Source organism: Neofelis nebulosa, chromosome 5 (genome assembly GCF_028018385.1).
Source record: "Neofelis nebulosa isolate mNeoNeb1 chromosome 5, mNeoNeb1.pri, whole genome shotgun sequence".
Lineage (NCBI taxonomy): Eukaryota > Metazoa > Chordata > Mammalia > Carnivora > Felidae > Neofelis > Neofelis nebulosa.
Window position 1 is genome coordinate 158,516,415 of NC_080786.1, and position 25,846 is coordinate 158,542,260.

Genomic DNA, 25,846 nt, shown 5'->3' on the forward strand with positions numbered 1-25,846 from the left:
TAGTGTTGAGCACTTCTTTTATATTATTGTCCGTGTGGAGATCCTTTTTTGTGAAGTGACTGCTCAAGTCTCTTGCTCATTTTTGAGTGTCTTTAAAAAAAATTGATTTGTGGTAGTTTTGAAATGTTGGGTTTAATTATTCCATCTTGCTGTTTGTTTTCTTTTTGTCCCACAGATTCTTTGTTCCTTTATTTTCCATTTCTTGCCTTTATTTGGCTTGATCAGGTATTTTTTATTCTGTTGTTTTAATCTCTTAAATTCTTATTTATTTGTTCTTACGTTATATTTTTAGTAGTTGCTCCAGAGATTTCAGTTACATCATGTCTCATTAGAGACTCTGCTCTGATATTGTCATATATTTGTACTTCTATGTGTGTTATATAGATCCAACATGGTATTATTTCTGTTTTAAGCAGTCAATATTTTGAAATATTTGTTTATGTATTTATCCTTCCTGGTGTCCTTCATTCTTTCTCGTAGTTAGTTCTAAGCTTGCGTTTGGGAATATTTTCTTTTACCCTGAAGAACTTCATAGAAGTATTCTTACAGTGCAGATCTATTCACAGCAAATTCTCGTGACCTTTGTCTGAGAACACATTATTTTTTGCCTTTATTTTTGAAAAATATCTTCACTGGGTATAGATTCTAGGTTGACAGTTGTTTTTTTTCCCCCCCCAACGTTCTAAATATGTCAGCATTTTTACAATGTTTTTATGTCTTCTGGCTTTTACAGTGCTTGTTGAGAAATTAGTGTTTTGTTTTATTGTTATTCCTATACAAGTAATTAATGTGCTTTTCCACCCCCAGTTTTAAGATTTTCTGTCTTTGTGCCTGTGCATGTCCATGCATATATGCATGTACATGGGTTTTGTACTTATCCTATTTGGGGTTCGTGGAACTTTTTGGAATTGTGCAGAGTCTTTAATCAGGTTTGGAAAATTCTCAGACAGTATTCATTCAAATGCTGCTATTGTCTGTTTTTTCCCCATCTTTCTTACTACACATTTGTGATACTTTTTGACCCTGTCCTACATATCTTTTATGCTGTACAGTTTTTTTCACTCTTTTTTATATTGTTTCTGCCTGGACTTCAGTTTCAGATCCATATATCTGAAAATTTGGATATTTTCTATTGGGTCTGCCTGAGTTTCTCTAATTGTGCCTTCAGTTCTTGCTGCTTTACTTTTAAGGTATCCAGTAAGTTCTTAATTACAGATTTTATGTTCTTCAATTATAGAATGTCCATTTTATTATTACTTTTCTGTACATTCCAAAACTGTTGAAATTCATCTTTTCACCCCTTTGTTTGCTTCTTCCTGTTTTTACACAAATGAATCATTCTTTCCTATCAAGTTTATTGAAAAATGATGTACATAAAATAAAGTACATCCATTTAGAGTGTACAACTGAAGAATTTTGACAGTTGTGTACCACAGCCATGAGACAGCATTTTCATCACCCCCAAAGGATTCCTTGCGTTCCTTTACAGGCCATTCCTAGCTCTGCCTCTAGGTCCCAGGAAAACACAGACACAATTTTTGTCATTTGAGAATAGTTTGTGTTTTGCATTATGTAATCATGCACTGCGTACTCTTTTTCTGTCTGGCTTCTTTCACTAAGCGTGATGGTTTTCAGATTCATCCATGTTGTGGGTGTCAGCACAATGTTGAACAGCAATGGTGAGAGTGGACATCGTTGCCTATTTGCTAGTCTTAGGAGGAAAGCATTCCATATTTCACCTTTAAGTGTGGAGCTGGCTGTAGGTGTTTTTAGGTGCCCTTTATCAGATTGAGAAAATTTGTCTGCTCCTGTATGAGAATTCTTAACATCAGTGAGTGCTGAATTTTGTCAAATATTTTTCTTCATCTATTGAGATAATCATTTGGTTTTTATTCTTTATTCTGTTATTTTGGAGGAGGTAATCAAGAGGACACGACCATGTATTGACCCTTGGGCCTGAGCTGGGCAATCAGAGTCTCCTCATTCCCTCCCCTGTCCTTGGAATGTATGCTCTGCCTACCGTTCCCGCTGTGGGAACTGCTTCAAGGACATAGCCTTGAGAGAGTGAGGTATTGTTGAGACCATCTGGATCATATATGTGACTGTCATGTATCCAGGTAAGGCAGGCCTCCGTATAAACTTTTAAGGTTCTGGCAGGTGGGTGTGGAGATCTGCCTGTCCGATGTCTGCCCAAGACAGGCTCCATAAATAAGTTTCCTTGCTCATTATACCTGCCACCTACCAGTCTGGAGTGTTCTGCCTCTTTCTTTGGTCTCTTCTAGTTATCCATATACAGGGGCCAGTTTGTGAACTACTGTGTAGTTTTGTAATTTATTTGGTAAATTACATTGAATGATCTTGAATGTTAAATCAACGTTGTGTTTTATGGAATAAACCTCATCTAGTTGTGATGTTTTATCCTTTTGAAATATTTCTGGGTTTGGTTTGAGAGTGTTGTAAGGATTTTAGTGCCTAGTTACATGAGGGATATTGGTCTGTAGGTTTGTTTTCTTGTAACATCTTCATCTGGTGTTGGTATCGAGATAATATTGCTTCATAAAATGAGTTAAGATTGTTCTCTCCTCTTCTGTTTTCTGGAAGAATTTGTGTAGAATCAATATTATTTTTTTTCATAAATATTTTGTAGAACTCACCAGTGTAGCCCTCTGAACTTAGTGTTTTAAACAAGGAATTGAATTTATGTAATAGATATAAGCATATGTAGGCCATCTGTTGTTCCTTGAATGGACTTTCATTGTTGGCTTTCAAGGAATTTTACCAATTTTTCCAAGTTGTTGAATTTGTTGGCTAAAGTTGTTCAGAATATTCTTTTATTATCCTTTTCTTGTCTAGGACTTGTAGAGGTAATTCTTTCATTCTTTTCTTTTTTAATTTTTTAATGTTTATTTATTTTCGAGAGAGAGAGAGAGAGAGAGAGAGCGCGCGTGCGCGTGCAAGTGGGGGAAGGGCAGAGAGAGAGAGAGGGAGACAGAATCTGAAGCAGGCTCCAGGCTCCCAGCTGTCAGCACAGAGCCCTACTCAGGGCTTGAACCCACAAGCCGTGAGATCATGACCTAAGCTGAAGTTGAACGCTTAACTGACTGAGCCACCCAGGTGCCCCGATAATTCTTTCGTTTCTTGATACTGATGATTTATGCTCTTTTTATCCCTTTTATCTTGATCATTCTAGCAGTGAGTTTGTACATTTATACATTTTATTGATCTTTTCAAGGAACCAGCTTTCAGCTTAGTTACTGTTTTCTAAGTCTGTTTTAAATTTTGTTGATTTCTGCTCGTTATTTCTTTCCTTCAACTTACTTTGACTTTGCTCTTTTTTTTTTTAAGTTTATTTATTTTTGAGAGAGACAGAGAGAGAGAGAGAGAGAGCATGAGTGAGCAGGGGAGGGGCAGAGAGAGAGGGAGACTGAGGATCTGAAGCAGGCTCTGCACTGACAGCATAGAGCCTGATGCGGGGTTTGAACTTATGAACCCTGATATCATGCTGTGAGCGGAAGTCAGATGGCTTAACCGACTGAGCCCCTACTTTACTCTTTTTTTGTTTGTTTGTTTTAAGCTCCTTCAGGTAGAATTGAAGTCCATTGTTTAGAAATCTGTAGTTTGTTCCTGATCTTGAGAGTGGCCTTCCTGGTTTCTTAGTTGAGACACAAGTCCCTATCTCCTCAGTCTTGAAGGTTCAGCGAATTAAAGATTTTGAGCTTCTCATAGGGTAGTTCTAATTTTAACTTTTTGAGGGACTTCCATATTGTTTTCCAGAGTGGCTGCACCAGTTTGCATTCCCACCAACAGTGTAAGAGGGCTCCCCTTTCTCCACATCTGCGCCAGCATCACTTGTTTCTTGTGTTGTTAAATTTGGCCATTCTGACAGGTGGGAGGTGATGATCTCATTTTAGTTTTGATTTGTATTTCCCTATAACTGAACAATTGCACCAGTAGGTATTTACCCAAAGGATACCAAAATGCTTGTTTGAAGGGGCACATGCACCCTGATGTTTATAGCAGCATTATCAACAAGAGCCAAATTATGGAAAGAGCCCAAATGTCCATTGACTGATGTATGGATAAATATGCGGTTTATATACACAATGAATATTACTCAGCCATCAAAAAGAATGAAATCTTGCCATTCACAATGACATGGATGGAACTGGAGACCATAATGCTGGACAAAATAAATCAAAGAGAGAAAAACACCACATGATTTCACTCATATGAGGAATTTAAGAAACAAAACAGATGAACATGGGGGGGGGGGGAAGAGACAGAAGCAAACCATAAGATAGACTCTTAACTATGGAGAACGAACTGAGGGTTGCCGAAGGGGAGGTGGATGGGGGGATGGGCTAATGGTGGGCATTAAGGAAGACACTTGTGATGAGCGCTGGGTATTATATGTAAGTGATGAATCGCTAAATCGTACTCCTGAAACTAATATTACACGATATGTTAACTGAATAGAATTTAAATGAAAACTTGAAACAAGCAAACAACAAAAAATAGATTTTGACAACAGAAAATAAAGACCTTGAGCTCTGGCCACGCATTGAGTGGCGTCAAATCTAGCAAGACTTGAGGAGTAGATGGACTGTGTACTGTTGAAGGGTCTTTTCCTTTTGTGTGACTCTGTCCTTTGAACACCTGGAGACGTCGGGAAGGATGGCAATGTGTCTTGCTGGCCCAATCCCCTGCCTTTTTGCACAGTGCCAGAACTCCATTGTTGGGTGGGGAGAACAGGCCTTGTCTTGGGGATCCTTAGTTTGCAGTCTGTTGCAGTCCCCGTGACTGCAAAAAAGTTCTGCTGGTTTGTCTTTCCTCCCCTCGAATTCTTTAGCTTAGACCAAGCCTGATTCTTAGCCAATGTTCAGAATTAGTAACTTATTTTTAGCTTGATCTAGAAGGGCTCTTCCTTGTGTAGAATTTTAATTCATATAGTCTTCATTGTTTTGATGGTTTTAGAAATATAGGTTTTGTAATGTCTCATTTAAAAAAAGTCTTCTTGTTCCACTGGTAGTGTTACCCTGCTCTGACCTACAACAATCTAATTAGGGCAGAATTTCCCCTCCCTTTGGATAATTTATACACAATCAAATGCATCTATTTTAACTGTACAGATTAATGAATTTTGATTTATGTATACTGCCATGTAATTACCACCACAGTCAAGGTATAGAATGGAGAACATCATCCCCAAAGGTCCATGGAATCCATGGAATCATATGGTTTGTACTGACTTCTTTTTTATGTTTGGCTTCTTTCTTCCCACATCTATGCTTTTGAGCTTAATCCATGTTGTGTGGATGTATTTTGTTGCTTTTCGTTGCTGACCAGTATTCTATTGTATAGTATGTTTGTTTACTTGACTATTCATAGACATTTGGATTTTTTCCAGCTTTTGAATATTATCAATAAAGCTGCTACGAACACTTGTATACATATTCTTGTGTGAGAATATGTTTTCATTTCTCTTGGGTGAATATCTAGGCTAGATGGTATGGTAAGTGATATAGAAAGTGGTTTTATAAGGATCTGTGAAACTGTTTTCTAAGGTTCTTGAATGATTTTTACATTCCTTCTAGACATATATGACAGCTTACTGCCATTTGTTTCAACACTTGTTCTTTTCATTCTTTGTTTGTAATGATTTATTTATTTGAGAGATAGAGAGTGCAGGTTGGGGAGGGGCAGAGAGAGAGGGGGACAGAGGATCTGAAGCAGGTTCTGTGCTGACAGCGGAGCCTGACACCTGGCTCGAACCCACAAACTGTGAGATCACGACCTGAGCTGAAGCCGGACGCTTAACCGACTGAGCCACCCAGGCGCCCCTGTTATTTTCATTCTGTGTTAGCCATTCTATTAGATGTATCTTGATATCTCATTGTGATTTTTAGTTTTTATTTTCCTGAGGACTAATGATGGCAAGCATCTTTTTTGTATGTTCCTTAGCTGGTTTGTATGTCTTCTGTGATGTCTGTTGAAGTATTTTGCTACTTTTTTTTATTGCGCTGTTGTTTCCTTATTACTGAGTACAAAAGTTTTTTGTATATTCTGAATATTAGTCTTTTTTTCAGTTATATGTTTGAGAAATACTTTTTTTATTCTGTTATTTCCCTTTTCATTTTTATAATAAGTGTCTTTCAGATAGAATTTTAAAGTTTTGATGGAACATAAATGACCATTTGCCCCTTTGATTGGTATGTTGCTTTTTTTTTTTTTTTTTTGATGTATCAAAGAAATCCTAGTCTAGTCTATCTCAAGGTCGGAAAGATTTTCTCTTTTGTTTTCTTGTAGAAGTTTTATGCTTTTAGTTTTTATATTTCAGTTAATTGTTAGTTATCTGTTTCTTCTGACATACTTTATTGGAAATACTTTCCTTTCCTTTCCATTTCTGTTGAAATGCCTTGGCAACTTTATCAAAAATCAGTTGATCGTACATGTTTGGTCTATTTTTAGACTCTCTTCCTTTCATTTATAAGCCTATTCTTATGTTAATATCACACTATATAGATAACTGGATATTTGAAATCAGATAAATTTTCTCCAACTTTGTTCTTTTTCCAAATAGTTGTGGCTATCCTAAGTTTTTGCCTCTGTGCTGACAGTGCAGAACCTACTTGGGATTCCCTTTTTCTCCCTCTCTCTCTATCCCTCCCACTTACACTCTCTCTCTTTCAAAATAAATAAATAAACTTTAAAAAATTAAATAAAGAACCTTGAATTGTAAGATCATGACCTGGGCTGAAACCAAGAGTTGGATGCTCAACTGACTGAACCACCCAAGAGCCCCTTCTGCTAATATTTTAAATCGTTGAGGCACCTGGGTGGCTCAGTCAGCTAAGCGTCCAACTTCGGCTCAGGTCATGATCTCACGGTTCGTGAGTTTGAGCCCCACGTCAGGCTCTGTGCTGACAGCTCAGACCCTGGAGCCTGCTTCGGATTCTGTGTCTCCCTCTCTCTGCCCCTCCCTCACTTGTGCTTTGTCTTTCTATCTCTCAAAAATAAATAAACATTAAATTGTATTTGGTGAATTTTGGATGTTAAAACAAACTTCCGTTACCATGTTGAACCCCACTTGGTCCTGATGGATTGTTAAAAAGTTATGTATATATGTATGTATGTATGTATGTATGTATGTATGTATCTATCCATCTATCTATCTTCCTGAGTTTGATTTGCTAATACTTTCCAAGACTTTTACATCTGTGATCATGAGGGAAATTGTTCACTTTTCTTGTCTGGTATTATCTTTGCCTGGTTTTGTGATGGGATCAAAGCTGATCTCATTAAGTGTATTGGGTGTGTACCTTCCTCTATTTTCTGAAAGAGTTTGTATTGGATTTAATTATTTCTTAAACTTTTGATAGAATTCATCCAGGCCTCAAGTTCTCTTTTTGAGAAGATTTTTAATAAATAATTTAGCCTTTTTGGGGGCATCTTGGTGGCTCAGTCAGTTGAGCACCCAACTTTGGTTCAGTTCATGATCTTGCTGTTTGTGAGTTTGAGCTGCTGCAGTCAGCCTGTCAGTATAGATCTCACTTCAGCTCCTCTGTCCCCTCTCTCTGCCTCTCCCCCACTTGAGCTCTCCCCAAAATATATAAATATTAAACAAAAAAAAGAATTTAACTTTTTAAAAATTAGAATCATTTCATTATTTGGCATTTTATTTAAATGTTGTAGAGTATATGCTTCCATTTCTATTAAATCAAATATTCATACAACATTTTGTTTTGTTTTGTTTTACAGTAAATTTTTAAATATTTATTTATTTATTTTTATTTAGATTCAAGTTAGTTAACATATAGTGTAGTATTGATTTCAGGAGGAGAATTTAGTGATTCATCACTTACATATAATACCTAATGCTCAGCCCAACAGGTGCCCTCCTTAATGCCTATCACCCATTTAGCCTATCCTCCCATCCACCTCCCTCCATCAACCCTGTTTGTTCTCTAGATTTAAGTGTCTCTTATGGTTTGCCTCCCTCTCTGTTTTTATCTTATTTTATTTTTCCTTCCCTTCCCCTATGTTTTGTTTCTTAATTGACACATATAAGTGAAATCATATGTAGAACTTGTCTTTCTCTGATTGATGTATTTCACTTAGCATAATACACTGTAGTTCCATTCACATTATTGCAAATGGCAAGTTTTCATTCTTTTTGATCTCTGAGTAATATTCCATTGTATACATATACCATACCTTCTTTATCCATTCATCAGTCGTCAGATGGATATTTGAGCTCTTTCCATAATTTGGCTATTGTTGATAGTGCTGCTATAAACATTGGGGTGCAGGTACCCCTTCAAATCAGCATTTTTGTATCCTTTGGATAAATACCTAGTAGTGCAATTACTGGGTTGTAGGGCAGTCCTATTTTTAATTTTTTGAGGAACCTCCATACTATTTTCCAGAGTGACTGTACCAGTTTGCATTCCCACCAATAGTGCAAAAGAGTTTCCCTTTTTTTGCATCTTCACTAATATCTGTTGTTTCCTGAGTTGTTAATTTTTTTAGCCATTAGGACAGGTCTCATTGTGGTTTTGATTTGTATTTCTCTGATGATGAGTGATAATTGGGCATATTTTCATTTGTCTGTTAGCCATCTGTGTATCTTCTTTGGAAAAGTGTCTATTCATGTTCTCTCCCCTTTTCTTCACTGGATTATATGTGTTTTGGGTGTTGAGTTTGATAGGTTCTTTATAGATTTTGGACACTAACCCTTTGTCATTTCCAAATCTTCTTCCACTCTGTCTTTTAGTTTTATTGTGATTGTTTCTTTCACTGTGCAGAAGCTTTTTATCTTGATGAGGTCCCAGTAGTTCATTTTTGCTTTTGTTTCTCTTGCCTCAGGAGACATATCTAGTAAGACTTTGCTGTGGCCGAGGTCAAAGAGGTTGCTGCCTGTTTTCTTTTCTAGGATTTTGATGGTTTCCTGTCTTACATTTATGTCTTTTATCCATTTTGAATTCATTTTTGTGTATGGTATAAGAAAATGGTCCAATTTCATTCTTCTGCATGTTGCAGTCCAGTTTTCCCAACACCATTTGTTGAAGAGACTGTCTTTTTCCCGTTGGATATTCTTTCCTGCTTTGGTAAAGATTAGTTGATGGGGCGCCTGGGTGGCACAGTCGGTTAAGCGTCCGACTTCAGCCAGGTCACGATTCGCGGTCCGTGAGTTCGAGCCCTGCGTCAGGCTCTGGGCTGATGGCTCGGAGCCTGTTTCCGATTCTGTGTCTCCCTCTCTCTCTGCCCCTCCCCCGTTCATGCTCTGTCTCTCTCTGTCTCAAAAAATAAATAAAAAACGTTGAAAAAAAAATTTAAAAAAGATTAGTTGATCATATGATTGTGGGTCCATTTCTGGCTTCTCTATTCTGTTCCATTGATCTATATGTGTGTATTTGGGCCATTACTATACCATTTTGAGGTTTACAGCTTTGTAATACAGCTTGAAGTCTGAGTTGTGATGCCTCCAGCTTTGGTTTTCTTTTTCAACATTACTTTGGCTATTCAGGGTCTTTTGTGGTTCCCTACACATTTTAGAATTGTTTGTTCTAGCTCTGTGAAGAATGCTGGTGTTATTTTGATAGGGATGGCATTAAATGTTTAGATTGCTCTGGGTAGTATAGACATTTTAACAATATTTGTTCTTCTAATCCATGAGCATGAAATGTTTTTCTATTTCTTTTTGTCTTCTTCAGTTTCATTCATAAGCTTTCCGTAGTTTTCAGTGTACAGATTTTTTACCTCTTTATTCCTAGGTATCTTATGGTTTTTGGTGCAATTTTAAATGAGATCAATTACCTGATTTCTGCTTCTGCTGCTTCATTATTGGTGTATAGTAATGCAACACATTTCCATATGTTGATTTTATATCCTGTGACTTTGCTGAATTCATGTATCAGTTCTAGCAATTTTTTGGTGGAGTCTTTTGGGTTTTCCATGTAGAATATCATGTTGTCTGCAGAGAGTGAAAGTTTGACTTCTTCCTTGCCAATTTGGCTGACTTATTTTTTTGTTGTCTGATTGCTGAGGCTAGGACTTCCAGTACTATGTTGAAGAACAGTGGTGAGAGTGGACATCGCTGTTGTGTTCCTGATGTTAGGGGGAAAGCTCTCAGCTTTTACCCATTGAGGATGATGTTAGCTGTGGGTCATTTGTATATGGCCTTTATGATGTTGAGGTATGTTCCTTGTAAACCTACTTTCTTGAGGGTTTTTATGAAGAAAGGATTCTGTATTTTGTCAAATGCTTTTTCTGCATGTATCGAGATGATCATGTGGTTCTTACCCTTTCTTTTATTAATGTGGTGTATCACATCGATTGATTTGCGGGTATTGAACTACTCCTGCAGCCCAGGAATAAATCCCATTTGATCATGGTGAATAATTCTTTGAATGTATTTTTGGTTTCATTTTGCTAGTAACTTCTTGAGAATTTTTGCATCCATGTTCATCAGGGATATTGGCCTTTAATTCTCCTTTTTAGTGAGGTCTTTGTCTGGTTTTGGAATCAAGGTAATGCTGGCCTCATAGAATGAGTTTGGAATTTTTCCTTTCATTTCTATTTTTTGGAATAGTTTTAAAAGATTTTGTATTAATTCTTCTTTTAATGTTTGGTAGAATTCCCTTGGGAAGCTGTACAGCCCTGGACCCTTGTTTGTTGGGAGATTTTTTATTATGGATTCAGTTTCTTTACTGGCTATGGTTCTGTTCAAATTTTCTATTTATTCCTGTTTCAATTTTGGTAGTTTATATGTTTCTAGGAATTAAAAAAATTTTTTTTAAATTTAATTTTTTATTTTTTTAAATTTACATCCAAATTAGTTAGCATATAGTGCAACAGTGATTTCAGGAGTAGATTCCTTAGTGCCCCTTACCCATTTAGCCCATCCCCCCCTCCCACAACCCCTCCAGTAACCCTCAGTTTGTTCTCCATATTTATGAGTCTCTTCTGTTTTGTCCCCCTCCCTGTTTTTATATTATTTTTGTTTCCCTTCCCTTATGTTCATCTGTTTTGTCTCTTAAAGTCCTCATATGAGTGAAGTCATATAATTTTTGTCTTTCTCTGACTGACTAATTTCACTTAGCATAATACATTCTAGTTCCATCCACATAGTTGCAAATGACAAGATTTCGTTCTTTTTGATTGCTGAGTAATACTCCGTTGTATATATATACCACATCTTCTTTATTCATTCATTCATCGATGGACATTTGGGCTCTTTCCGTACTTTGGCTATTGTCGATAGTGCTGCTATAAACATGGGGGTGCATGTGTCCCTTTGAAACAGCACACCTGTATCCTGTGGATAAATGCCTAGTAGTGCAATTGCTGGGTCGTAGGGTAGTTCTGTTTTTAGTTTTTTGAGGAACCTGCATACTGTTTTCCAGAGTGGCTGCACCAGCTTGCATTCCCATATGTTTCTAGGAATTTATCCATTTCTTTCAGATTGCCCAATTTGTTGGCATATAATTTGCTCATAATGTTCTCTTATAATTGTTGCTATGTCTGTGGTATTGGTTGCAACCTCTCCTCTTTCATTTGTGATTTTATTTATTGGGGTCCTTTCCTTTTTCTTTTTCATAAGTCTAACTTGGGGTTTGTTGATTTTGTTAATTCTTTCAAAGATTCAGCTCCTAGTTTCATTGATCTGTTCTACTATTTTTTTGATTTCAATATCATTGGTTTCTGCTCTGATCTTTATTGTTTCCCTTCTTCTGCTGGTTTTGGGTTTTATTTGCTGTTCTTTTTCCAGCTCCTCAAGGCATAAGGTTAGGTTGTGTATTTGAGACAGTTCTTCATTCTTCAGGAAGGCCTGGATTGCTATATAGTTCCCTCTTATGACTACCTTTGTTGCATCCCAGAGGTTTTGGACTGTTGTGTTTTCATTTTCATTGGCTTCCATGTACTTTTTAAATTTCCTCCTTAATTTATTGGTTAACCTATTCATTCTTTAGTAGGACGTTCTTTAACCTCCAAGTATTTGTGGTCTTTCCAGATTTTTTCTTGTGGTTAATTTCAAGTCTCATAGTGTTGTGGTTAAAAAATAGGCATAGTATGATCTCAAACTTTTTGTATTTGAGGGCTGATTTGTCCCAGTATGTGATCTAGTCTGGAGACTGTTCCATGTGCACTCTAGAAGAATATTCTGCTGCTTTAGAATGAAATGTTCTGAAAATATCTGTTAAGTCTATATGGTCCAGTGTGTCATTCAAAGCCATTGTTTTCTTGTTGATTTTCTGCTTAGATGATTTGTCCATTGTTGTAAGTGGGTGTTAAAGTTCCCTATTATTATTGTATTTTTATCAATGAGTTTCTTTATGTTTGTTATTAATTGATTTATATACTTGGGTGCCTTCAAGTTGGGGGCATAAGTATTTCCAATTGTTAGATCTTCCTGATGGATAGACCTCTTAGTTATGATATAATGCCTTTAAGAATTTAGCTCTTTAGATCTTTTCAGAGTTTTGTGTCCTGAGTCAGTTTTGGTATTTCATGTTTTATAAAGTATTGATTTTTTCTAAGTTATCAAGTTCAGTGACAAAATTTCTTTCTTATATTGCTTTATTATTTTTCATTATTGTAAGATCTGTAATGATGTCTCCTCTTTCACTACTGAAATTTATAACATGCATTTTTTCTCTTTTCTTGATCAGTCTAGCTAGCAGTTAATCAATTCTATCAACTTTTTCAAATATACAGATTTTGCTTTTATTGATTTTCTCCATTTTTGTCTGTTTTTCCTTTTATTGATTTTTATTCTAAATTTATTATTTTCTTCCTTCTATTTACTTTGGATATACTTTGCTGTTACTTTTCTAGCTTATTAAGGTAGAAGTTAAGATAATTGATTTTGGATTTTTTTTCTCTTCTGATATTAGAGAAGCTAAGATAATTTATTATGGATATTTTTCTCTTCTGATATTAGCATTTAGACTTAAAAATTTCCCTCTAAGCACTGCTTTAGCTGTATCCTGCATGTTTTAAAAATGTTTTATTTTGAAATAATTATAGACTCATAGGAAGTTGCAAAAATAATATAAAGAATCCTGTGTATCCTTCACCCACTTACCCCCAAGGTGACATCTTATATAACTGTAGGTCAATATCAAACTTAGGGAATTGACATTGATATATTGATATATTGACGTTGATACACTGTTAACTAGACCACAGGCATTCAGCTTTCACCATATTTTTTTAAATTAATTTGTTTTCATGTTTATTGATTTTTGAGAGACAGAGCTAGACAGAGCACGAGTGGGGGAAGAGCAGAGAGAGAGGGAGACACAGAATCTGAAGCAGGCTCCAGGCTCTGAGCTGGCAGCACAGAGCCCAGTGCAGGGCTCGAACTCACGAACTGCGAGATCATGACCTGAACCGAAGTCGGATGCTTAACTAACTGAGCCACCCAGGCATCCCAGCTTTTACCATATTTTTAACCTGCATCTGTGTGTGTGTGTGTGTGTGTGTGTACAGTTCTATGCAGTTTTATTCCCTGAATAGATTTTGTGTAATTAATACAACAGTCAAGACACAGAACTGTTCCCTCACCATAAGAGAATTCCCTGTACTTCCTCTTTGTATTCACAGTCATTCTCCATCCCACTCCCTGACCCTGACCCTTGGGAACTACTAATCTGTTCTTTACCTGCATAGTTTTGTCATTTTGAGAATGTTATATAAGTGGAAATTCACATAATATTCAGTGTTTGGGGATTAGCTCCTCCCTAGCCCCAAGTATAATGTTCTTGCAAGTATTTCCAGATTGTTGCAGGCATCAATAGTTTATTCCCCTGTATTGTTGAGTAGTATTACATTGTATGGATTTATCAGAGTTTGTTCAACCACTTACCCATTGAAGGGCATTTGCATTATTTCCAATATTGCTGTTAAGAGTAAAGCTGCTAGGAACGTTCGTGTGTGTGTGTGTGTGTGTGTGTGTGTGTGTGTGTATGTAAACAACATTTCATTTTCTGGGACAACTGCTCATGAGTATAATTTCTGGGTCATGTGATGGTTGCAAGTTTAATTAGAAGCTGCCAAGCAGTTTTTCCAGATTTTACATTGCCACTGGAAATTTATGAATATCCGACATTTTTACTGTCTTGTATGTTCATTTTCAGTCAGTTAAAAATATTTTCTAAAATTCCTTATAGTATCTTCTTTGTCTCTGGGTCTTTTAGAAATGTGACATTTCACTTACAGATATTTAGAGTTTTTCTAGATACTTCTTTTGCTGATTTCTAATTTAATTTTTTGTTGTTAGAAAATATATTTTGTATTATTTTTAAACTTTTACTTGTTCACTTGAAATTAGTTTGTATTCTTCAGTTATTGGCTGGGGTGTTCTAAAAGTTTTAATTAGGGGTGCCTGGGTGGCTAACTTGGTTAAGTGTCTGACTGTTGGTTTTAACTTAGGTCATGATCTCACAGTTCGAGACCCACATTGGGTTCTACACTGGCAGTGTTGTACCTGCTTGAGATTCTCTCTCTCTCTCTCTCTCTCTCTCTCTCTCTCTCTCTCCCTCCCCCTCCCTCCCTTTCTCTCTTTGCCTCTCCCCTGCTTATGTACACTCTTTCTCACACTCAAAATAAATAAACTTTAAAAATAAAAGTTTTAGTTAGGAAATTGGTGGTATTAAGTCTTCTTTTGTCAATTTCATGTCTTTGCTTTATTTCGTTCAGAGAGGTGTGTTGTCTTATTTCTGTTTTTAATTCTGTCAGGTATTGTGTACATTCACATGTGGGATTAGTGTGTCTTAATAGATTGACATTTTTATCACTATAAGATGTCCTTCTTTGTCTCTGGTTAGTGTTTTGTATCTAGTATATCTTTTTCTATTCTTTTTCTTTTAAGGTATTCGTGTCTTTATTTATTTATTTATTTATTTATTTATTTATTTTTTTTTTTTAATTTTTTTTTTTCAACGTTTTTAATTTATTTTTGGGACAGAGAGAGACAGAGCATGAACGGGGGAGGGGCAGAGAGAGAGGGAGACACAGAATCGGAAACAGGCTCCAGGCTCCGAGCCATCAGCCCAGAGCCTGACGCGGGGCTCGAACTCACGGACCGCGAGATCGTGACCTGGCTGAAGTCGGACGCCTAACCGACTGCGCCACCCAGGCGCCCCGATTTAAACTGGGTTTTATTAGAGACAGCATATTGTTAGGGATTGTTTTTCACGCTGTCTTTGCCTTTTTACTGGAATGTTTTGGCCATTTACATTGATTGTAATGTAATTATTATATGATAATTTTTATATCATTGGGTTTAAATCTACTATCTTGCTATTAAAATTTTATCTGTTTATTCCTCTCTCTTGTCTATTAGAAAAGAAGGTATTTGTATTTTTCATATTCCACCTTATCAACACTGACAATTCCTATCTGTTTTAATTTTTGTTTCTATTGTTTTGTTACTTTTTTTTGGTGGTTAATTACCTGGTATCATTTTAATTCCTTCTGAAGAAATTCCTCTAACATCTCTTGTTGCTTAAGTTTGCTGGTGACAAATTCTTTCAGTTTTTGTGTATCTGAAAATGACCTTATTTCTCCTTAATTTGGAAGAATATTTTTTGGACGTAAAATTTTAGGTTAACAGTCTTTTTTTCAGCACTTAAAATTTTTTCATCCATTGTGTTTTGGGTGTATAATTTATGATAAGACATCTGTGCTAATTCTTCTATTTCTTCCTCTTCAATTACTCTTTGATATCTCAGTATGATTTTCATTGTGTTTCTCTTTCTTAAATTTCATTAAGTGTTTTCAATATGTGGGTCTATTGGTTTTATTAAATTTGGAATATTATCTGGTGTTTTATGACATTTCTTCAAATATATATATTTATATATACATACACACATATATATTTGTGTGTGTACTTTCCTCTTCACTTCTGGAACTTCTGTTTATGTTATACTACTTGATATCCCACAGGTAACTGGGGCTCTTTCTTCCTAGTCTTTTTTATCTCTGTGTTTCACTTTGGGTATTTTCTTTTTTTTTTTTTAACGTTTTATTTATTTTTGAGACAGAGACAGAGCATGAACGGGGGAGGGGCAGAGAGAGAGGGAGACACAGAATCGGAAGCAGGCTCCAGGCTCTGAGCCATCAGCCCAGAGCCTGACGCGGGGCTCGAACTCACGGACCGCGAGATCGTGACCTGAGCTGAAGTTGGCCGCTTAACCGACTGAGCCACCCAGGCGCCCCTCACTTTGGGTATTTTCTATCTCTGTGTTGCCAATACCATTTCTTCTGCCTAATTAGCTGTTAATCTCATTTATTGAAATTTTCATTTCCAACCTATATGTATTTATTTCACCTCCATAAGTTCTATCTGGTTCTTTTTTAAATCTTCTGTTTATCTCCTGCTGTGTTCATGTAGCCTTTGAAATACTTGTACATATGCATAATAGTTGTCTTAAAATCCTTATTTGGACAGTTCATCATCTCTGCCTTTCAGAGTCTGTTTCTCTTGACTGTTCTTTCTCTTGTTTTTGGTCACCATTTTTGTTTATTTGCTTGTTTGTTTCTTTGTAGGTCCAGTAACATTAATTGGATGGTAGACATCATAAATATTACAGTAAGTGTCTGGATTTTGACTTTTTTTAAAAATAAGAATGTTAGACTTTGTTCTTTCAGTCAGATGGGTTACTTGTGGATTGCCTTGATATTTGTTAAGGTTTAATTTTAAGTTTTTTTGGGTTGAGTATGTTTTACTCTAGGGCTAATTTAGCTCCATTATTGAGGTGCAGCCCTACTGCTGTTTCTTTTTGTTGCTCTGGTAGTTCAGCTGGGGCTTTCAACTAAGGCTGGTCAAAACTGTAAATGTCTCTCAATGCTTTATTAAGAAATTAAAAATGTTTATTTTATAATTCTCTGGTCAGTTTTCCCCCCTCATGTCATTGACTTTCTTGTGTTGGTTAGAATTTGGCAACAGATGGAGGGGACCTCCGTGGAGATTTTTGGAGCTCTTTTTATGAGTGGCTCTTCTCTTCAGAGCCTTTCTACATATCTCCTCTTCACAATCTCCAACTGCCTCAGCCTCCCTGAGCTCTGATGTGTTTCCCCAGCTCAGTATGCTGTGATGTTCTGCTTGAGTTCCCCCCCTGCCATGCAGTCTCGAAAGTCCTTTTTTTTTTTTTTTTAATGTGTATTTATTTATTTTGAGACAGAGAGTGGGAGGGAGAGCAGAGGAGGGGCAGAAAGAGAGAGAAAGAATCCTAAGCAGGCTCCACACTGTCAGCACAGAGCCTGACTTGGGGCTTGATCCCACAAACTGTGAGATCATGACCTGAGCCAAAATCAAGAGCTGGATGCTTAACTGACTGAGCCACCCAGGTGTCCCAGTGGAAGGTACTTTTATTACGACAGTCAAGGAAATTACATGGCTTTGACTCTCTTTTGCAGCCTGTTGTCTGAAATCAGTTGTTTCATATGTATTTTTTTCCCCAGTTTTCTGGTTGTTTACAGCAAGAGGATAAGCCCTATCCTGGTTACTTCATCATGGGCATAAGCAAAATTCTCTTTCCTTTTTATAAAAAGTTTTTCTTATTTTTTAGAATTGTAAAATACCTATGACATAAGGTTCACCATTTTAACTATTTTTAAGTGTATAGCTCAGTGGCATCAAGCATACGTGTACGGTTGTGCAACCATGACCACCATCCATCTCTAGAGCTCTTTTCATCTTGGAAAACTGAACGTCTGTACCCATTAAATAATAACTGGCCATTTCCCCCTGCTGCCAATGTGTAGAAACCACCATCCTACTTTCTCTCTGAGTGTGACTGCTCCAGGCACTTCATATAAATGGACTTGTATAGGATTTTTCCTTTTGTGACTGGTTTATTTCACTTCTTTTTATTTTTATTTTTTAATTTAATTTTAGTTTTAATTTTATTTTTTTAAGCCGCTTTATTGATGAATGATTGACATACAAAAAGCTATACATATTTAATGTACACAAATTGGCGAGTTTAAGATGCGGCTGTTTTTTTGTTTTGTTTTATTTTTTTAATTTACATCCAAGTTAGTTAGGATCTAGTGCAACAATGATTTCAGGAGTAGATTCCTTAATGCCCCCTACCCACTTAGCCCATACCCCCTCCCACAAACCGTTTAGCAACCCTCTGTTTGTTCTCCATATTTAAGAGTCTCTTATGTTTTGTCCCCCTCCCTGTTTTTATATTATTTTTACTTCCGTTATGTTTCATCTGTTTTGTATCTTAAAGTCCTCATATGAGTGAAGTCCTATGATATTTGTCTTTCTGACTAATTTCGTTTAGCATAATACCCTCCAGTTCCATCCATGTAGTTGCAAATCGCAAGATTTCATTCTTTTTGATTGCTGAGTAATACTCCATTGTATGTATATACCACATCCTCTATATCCTTTCATCCATTGATGGACATTTGGGCTCTTTCCATACTTTGGCTATTGTTGGTAGTGCTGTTATAATCATTGGGGTGCATGTGTCCCTTCAAAACAGCACACCTGTATCCCTTGGATAAATACCCAGTAGTGCAATTGCTGGGTCGTAGGGTAGTTGTATTTTTAATTTTTTGAGGAACCTCCATACTGTTTTCCAGAGTGGCTGCACCAGTTTGCATTCCCACCAACCGTGCAAAAGAGTTCCTCTTTCTCTGCATCCTCGCCAACATCTGTTGTTGCCTGAGTTGTTAATGTTAGCCATTCTCACAGGTGTGTGGTGGTATCTCATGGTGGTTTTGATTTGTATTTCCCTGATGATGTCACTTCCTTTAATTTTTAAAGAAAGTATATCATTTTGGGTTTTGATTGTAATGTTAAGATGATGGTTTGCAATACTCTGAATGTTGAAGCCAAAAAACAACTGATGCTGGCAGAGTGGGAGGGAGATGTTGGTGTGTGTGTGTGTGTGTGTGTGTGTTTTAATTTATTATTTTTTTTGTGGAGGGATAGACTTTTGTTTTTATTTCATAGCTTGACATGCACTTAACTGCATGTAAAATTTTTTATAAATGTTAAGGATGAAGAATATAGCACTGCCCACTCGTATTCTTTTGGCTAAAAGGACACTGTATGTTCACTGAACTCAGTGGTTGTCCATTTCTCTTATGACTTAAACTTAGGTCTTTCTCTGCAAGTGACACCATCAGAACCGATCAAGTTTCATTAATTCTTCTATCTTAATTACACATACTTCTGCAGGACCTTATTTTCAAAAAGCTTTCATGCAAAGAGCTTTGCTGATTCTCATGATAGCCCTCTTTAAGACATAGCATAACCTCCTTGGAGAATTCTGTCCTGATTTCCCATCCAGTATAGAATTTGCTATTCCATTATAGTATTCTATGTACTTGTCTATGATCTCTTATGAAAATCCAGTGTACCTACAAGTTCTATTCCCTAGATCTCCTCACTTTGCTGTATCTAACCCAGACTAGAGATTCATTTAAGGAAGAAAAGGCACCATTATCCTCAATTATAGGTGAAGTTAGTGACTCACCTAAGTCTCAGGCCTACATTTATTGTCTCCAATTCCTTCCCATTCATTCTTGAGCCCACTGCATCTGGGTTTTTTCCCTATTATTTCACAAAAACAGCTTCATCAGAATCACCAAAGACCACTTTGACTTTGTCAAATCCAGTGGTCAAGTTTCAGTCTTCCTCTTGCTTGACTTTTCAGCAGCATCTGAATCCAGGTTTTTGCTCCTTTCTCCTTAAAACACTTTTCTTTACGGGGCATCTGGGTGGCTCAGTCGGTTAAATGTCTGACCTTGGCTCAGGTCATGATCTCACAGTTTGTGGGTTCCAGCCCCGCATCGGGCTCTGTGCTCGCTGCCTGCTCAGAGCCTGGAACCTGTTTCGGATTCTGTGTCTCCCTCTCTCTCTGCCCCTCCCCCACTTGTGTTCTGGCTCTCTCGCTCCCTCTCTCTCTCAAAAATAAATAAACATTAAAAAAAGAAAGAAAGAAAAACACTTTTCTTTACTTGGCTTCTAGGACACACTTCTAACTTTTCTCCTAGCTCTTGATTGCTTCTTCTCAATATGTTTTTGCTGGCTCCTTTCCAAATCCCAGTCGTCATTGGAGAGCCCAGAGGTTACTGTTCTCTTTCTACTTCATTCCCTCACTGATCTCACCTGGTTTTGTGGCTTTAAATACCACCTATACCCTGATGACTTTAAATACATCTTTCCAGCCTGAACCCCAGTCCCTGAACTCCAGGCTCATATTCATCTCCATACCTAACACTGCTGTTTATCTGTATCATGGGCATTTCTAACTTCACACTTGAAAAACAACTCAATCATCACTCTTTCTCCCTACCTGGCTCCTTCCTCAGCCTTCTCTATATCCATTGGTGGCAACTCCATTTTCCCACTCATCAGGCTAAAGCCCTGGGAATCATCTTTGACTCCTTGGTTTCTCTCATGCCCGACGTCTGCAAATTTTGTCTGCACTTTCTTGACAATATATTCAGGATTTAACTACTTCTTACCACCTGTACTACTATCAGCCTGTAGCTAGCCTGGCCCCTAGCCACCTTGATCTTTCACCTGGATAATTTCATTAGTCTTTAACGGGTCTCTTTGCTTCAGTTTTTGTCTAGTTACAGGTGATTATCCCCACAGTGGCCAGAATGATCTTTCTCAAAGTGTAGATCAACTTCCCTTTCTGGGAGGATGGAGTTGATGTGCTTCCCCTGTTTTTCCCACTAAGTGAAACTAAAGACCTTGGACGTTATGTATAAAACAAATGCAGAGTCTGACAAAGGATGAGAAGGAAGACCAGCTAGGGGCCTCAGAACACAAGGAATGACATGACAGTGATTTCTCTGAGTGTTCTTTTAAACACCCTCGCCTCAAACTCGAGAAGCTGGTAACCCATAAATACCACGAGTGTAGGAAACGGAAACAAACCAACAAAGAAACAAACAAACAAAAAAATGCAACAGAAGTCTTCTTCCTCCAGCCAAAGGGCCAGGAAAGAGACAACATAGCAAAAGAGAAAACATTTAGACAGTAACTGCTCTACTCCAGACAAACAGCACAAAACTTTTAAGCCATTATTTCTTTAAGTACTTTTTCAGCTCTGCCCATTTCCTCTTCTGGGATGCTGATGACATGATTATTGTATTTTTCAGAAGATAGAAGAGAACAACTTACCAATTCATTTTATAAAGTTATTATGGCCTGGATATTAAAATCAGAAAAAAGACATTAAAAAAATAGACCATCTGTTACGAATATAGATGCAAAAATCCTTAGCAAAATATTAGCAAACAGAATTCAGCAATACATACAAAGAATTGTATAATTTTAGAGATGAAAGCCTGGTTCAACATTTGAAAATCGGTTAGTGTAATATACTGTAATTAACAGGCTAAAGAAGAAAAAGTAAATGATCATATCACTCAATTTAATGAAGCATTTGACAAAATCCAACATCTGATTAAAGACTCAGAAAACTAAGAATAGAGAGTTAATTAACTTGATAAACAGCATCTACAAAAATCTACAGCTAACATCATACTTAAAACGAAAGATGAAATGATTTCCCCCTAAGATTACTAACAAGACAAGGTTACCTGTTCTTATTCCACATAGTGCTAGGAGTTCTAGACTATGCAGTAAGACAAGACAAGAAATAAAAGGCTTACAGATCAGAAAAGATAAAAGAAAATTGTCCCTATCTGCAGATGGCATGATTACATAGAAAATCCCAAGGAATTTTCAAAACAAAAATAAAACAAACTAGAATTAGTGAGTTTAGCAGTGTTGCATCATACAAGATAAACACACAAAAACCAGCTTTATTTTTGTGTGTTATTATTAATGAACACGTGGACACCAAAGTTAAAAATACAATTCCTAAAAAATAAACACACAGGTATGAATCTAACAAAACATTTATAGAACTTTTATACTGTAAACTACAAAACCCTGATGAAAAATCAAATTAGATCTAAATAAATGGAGAGACGTAGCGTGTTCATGGATTAGAAAATGCAACATAGTTAAGATGTCAATTCTCCCCAAATTGTTGTACAGGTTTAATGTAGTGTCTGTTAAAATCACAGCAATTTTTTTTTGTAGATATATACAAGCTGATTATAAAATACATATGGAAAATAAAGGAACTAGAATAGCTAAAACGGTTTTGAAAAGGAAGAATAAAGGGAGAGAGATCAGTCTGCATAATTTCCAGATTTTATAGCCACAGTAATCAAAACTATGTGGTATTGTCAGAAAGATAGACACTGCGATCAATGGAACAGTACAGAGAACCCAGTGTAGAAGATAGTGTAGAGAATCACACCAATATGCCCAAATTATTTTTGAGAAATTATTTTCTGAAATGATTTTGAGAATTTCAAAAGCAATTCAATGGAGAAAGGATGGGTTTTCCAACAAATGGTGCTGGAGGGATCAAACATTCATAGGTAAAAAATGAAACAATCACTAAGTCTTACATCTTATACAAAAATGAACTTAAAATGTATCACAAACTCAGATATAAAATGTAAAACTAGGGGCGCCTGGGTGGCGCAGTCGGTTAAGCGTCCGACTTCAGCCAGGTCACGATCTCGCGGTCCGTGAGTTCGAGCCCCGCGTCAGGCTCTGGGCTGATGGCTCAGAGCCTGGAGCCTGTTTCCGCTTCTGTGCCTCCCTCTCTCTCTGCCCCTCCCCCGTTCATGCTCTGTCTCTCTCTGTCCCAAAAATAAATAAAAAACGTTGAAAAAAAAAATTTAATAAATAAAATGTAAAACTATAAAACAGAAAAAATAGGACCATGTTTGCATTTTTGGGCAAAGGTTAGGCAAAGAGTGCCTAGACTCCAAACGTCATCTATAAGAGAAGTAAGAAGTTGGACTTCATCAAAATTAAAAACTTTTCCTACAAAAGAAAAAAGAGGATGAAAAGACAAGCTACAGACTGGGAGAAATACTTGCAAAGATCACATATCTGAGAAAAGACTGGTGATGGGATATATAAAAAACTATCAAAATTCAGCAGTAAAAAAAAAAGAAAACGATTCAACTTGAAAGTGCACAAAAGACATGAAGAGAACTTTCACCAAAGAGGACATACAGATGGCGGACAAGCACGTGGAAAGATACTGAACATCATTAGCCATTCAGGAAGTACAAATTAAAACCACAATGAGCACACATCAGAATGGCTACGATAAAACAAAAATAGTGATAATAGCAAATTGTGGTGAGGATATGGAGGAACTGGATCTCTCACAACATGGCTGGTGGGGATGTAAAATGGTACAGGCACTCTGGAAGACAGTTTGCCAGTTTCTATAAAATTAAACTTGTAACTACCGTACAATCCAGCAACAAGAACTCCTGGGCATTTATCCCAGAGCAGTGGAAACTATGTTCACACAAAAGCTATTCTCAAACGTTCACAGTCGGCTTATTTAAAATAGTGAAAATCTGGAAACGACCCATATGTTCTTCGGTGGGTGAACAGTCAAACAAACTGTGGCACGTCCCTTCCATGGAGTGCTCCTCAGTGATGAAAAGGACTGAACCGTGTGCACGGAATGACCTGGAGGAATCTCCAGAGAATGAGGGGGAGTGAAAAAAGCCAGTCCTGAAAGGCTGCATACTGTATGATTCCGTTTATATAATATTCTTGAAATGAGAAGATTATAGAAATGGAGAACAGATTGGTGGTAGCCAGGGGTTCGGGAAGAGATAGGGTGGGAGGTTGTGGCTGTAAACGAGAAATGTGAGGGATCCTTGTGGGGATGGAAGTGTCGTGTTCCACATCTTGACTGAATCAATATCAGTATCTTCGTTGTGATAATGTTCGATAATTCTGTAAGATGTCACCATTGGGGGAACTAGGGTACGGGTCCCTGGGTTTCCTCTGTATTATTTGTACAACCACAACTACATGTGAATCTACGTTTAGCTCAAAATCAGAAGTTTAATTAACAAATATAGGTCAAATCATGCCATCCCTCTGTCCCAAACTATCCAGAGTCTCCCTGTGCCCCTCCTAGTACAAGGGGAAGTGCTTCTGAGCCTCACGTGATCTGGTCTCTGCGGTTGCTGGGGCTCACTCCCTGTCATTTGCCCAGCTGACTTTGTTTAACCACATCGGCATCCTTGCTGTTCCTCACACGTCAAAGCCATAGTCAAAACTGAAACTCATTTTACTCCCCCTTTTATTTTGGTGTCCAGGAAACTCACGTTTTGAGACCAGCAAGTTTTAAATTCAAATTTATGGACACCTTCCAAGTGCCAGGCCCCATTCTAGGTGGTCAGGCACTGCCAGTGAACAGAACAGGTAGACACCTGCCCCGAGGAGCCTTACATCTTGTCAGGGGGAGACAGACATGGTGAATGGGAGCTGTAATAAAGGAGCAGGTTGTGATAGAGGGTAGGGCAGGGGAGGGGAGATGGGGAATGCTGGCCGAGGAGGGCTGGGCTGCCCTCGCTGAAGCAGCAATGTCTAGGGGTAGACTTGAGGCAGGTCAGGAAGTTAGATGAGTGGATATTTGGGGAAGAATGTCTGAGAGGCAGGGACATGGTAGCAGATGCCAAGGACAGACAGAGCGGCTGGGTGGTGGAGCAGAGCGGAGGGCGAGGAGACCATGGATGATGGCCAAGAGCCGAGGGCAGTGCAGTGGGGGAGGGCAGGGAGGGTGAGCGGGTCTTGGTGGGCCTTGTAGGCTAGTGGGAGAATTTGGCTTCTACTCTGTGGGAAATAGGGAGCCGTTGTAGGGTTTTGGGCCGAGCGGTGACGTGAATGGACTTAGGCTCCGACAGGATGACTCTGCCTGCTCTTTCAGGGGGCAAGGGCAGAAGAGGGAGCCCACTGGGAGGTCAGTCCATTGACCTTGGAAGGGTGATGGTGGTATGCATTGGGGCGGTGGGGTGTGAAGTGGTTGGATGCTGGATATGGTTGATGGTAGAGCTCACAGGGCTTGCTCACAAGCATAGACATGTGACATGAGGAGGATAGCCTGGAAGGGTGCCATCTGGTGAGCAGGGATGGGGAAGCCGTCAGGGGTCTCAGGTTGGGAGGGTGGGAGGCTGGAGGTTCTTGCTTGGACATGTCACATTGGAGATAGGAACAGGACATCGTGTGAAGGTCGGGGTTTGGAACTGGTGTGCATTTAGATGGGTGGATGGGGTTTCTGCAGGGGGCACAGAGGGACGGGGACCTGGACTGAGGCTGATGTCAAGAGGTCAAGGAGAAGACCCTGCTTCCATCAGAGTACCTGAGAAGAACAGCTGGTCTTGTGGCAGAGAACCAAAGGAGTCCTGGGCGGATAGGGTGACATGTGTCAGATGCAGGGAATGCCCGAGAGGACACTGGCGGCGGGCCTGGGCGACATGGAGTGGCCGGTGGCTGGCAGAAGGGCGGGCGGAGCCCCCATCGGAGCGAGAGGAGACAGCGGCGACGGTGGTCCTGTTTCCCCGCAGAAAGGGAGGAGGGCACGAGACGGCGGATGCCCTCGCTCACCACCGCGGTGGTTGGCCAGCCTGCTCCCGACCCGGGCTGCGGGGGCCCTCCTGTCCTCGCCCGCCCACACTTCCGGCAGAGGCGCCCGGAGGGGCTCTGAGGGAGAGCTGTCTGCAGACGAGGCCGTAATCAGATAGGGGAAGGAGGCAGGCATGGAGACATAAAACACTGTCTGAATGAAGGGCAATCGTATTTGAAGTAATTTGAAGATTGACAGGAAATTCATAACGGGAATATGGAGCTCCATTTACAACAGCAGGAGATTGCCTTGTCCATAGCTTCCTGACCTCTGGAAGAACAGGAGTTGCTGCTGGCAGAGTTCCCAAACATGAAAATGTAAAATGGAATTGA

The 25,846-nt window shown here is 38.4% G+C and overlaps 1 protein-coding gene across 16 annotated transcripts in view; it reads left to right on the forward strand.

Moving 5' to 3' along the window:
- The window catches only part of PCBP3 (poly(rC) binding protein 3), a 273,869-nt gene that overhangs the window by 33,983 nt on the left and 214,040 nt on the right, over positions 1-25,846 (forward strand). For 14 of the 16 annotated variants that reach the window (XM_058732272.1, XM_058732277.1, XM_058732275.1 and 11 more), the window contains exon 2: positions 16,558-16,600. The exons of the other annotated variants lie outside the window; for them this stretch is intronic. The gene's annotated coding sequence lies outside the window, so the exon portion shown is untranslated. The remainder of the gene's footprint in view (positions 1-16,557; positions 16,601-25,846) is intronic. 16 annotated transcript variants of the gene reach the window in all.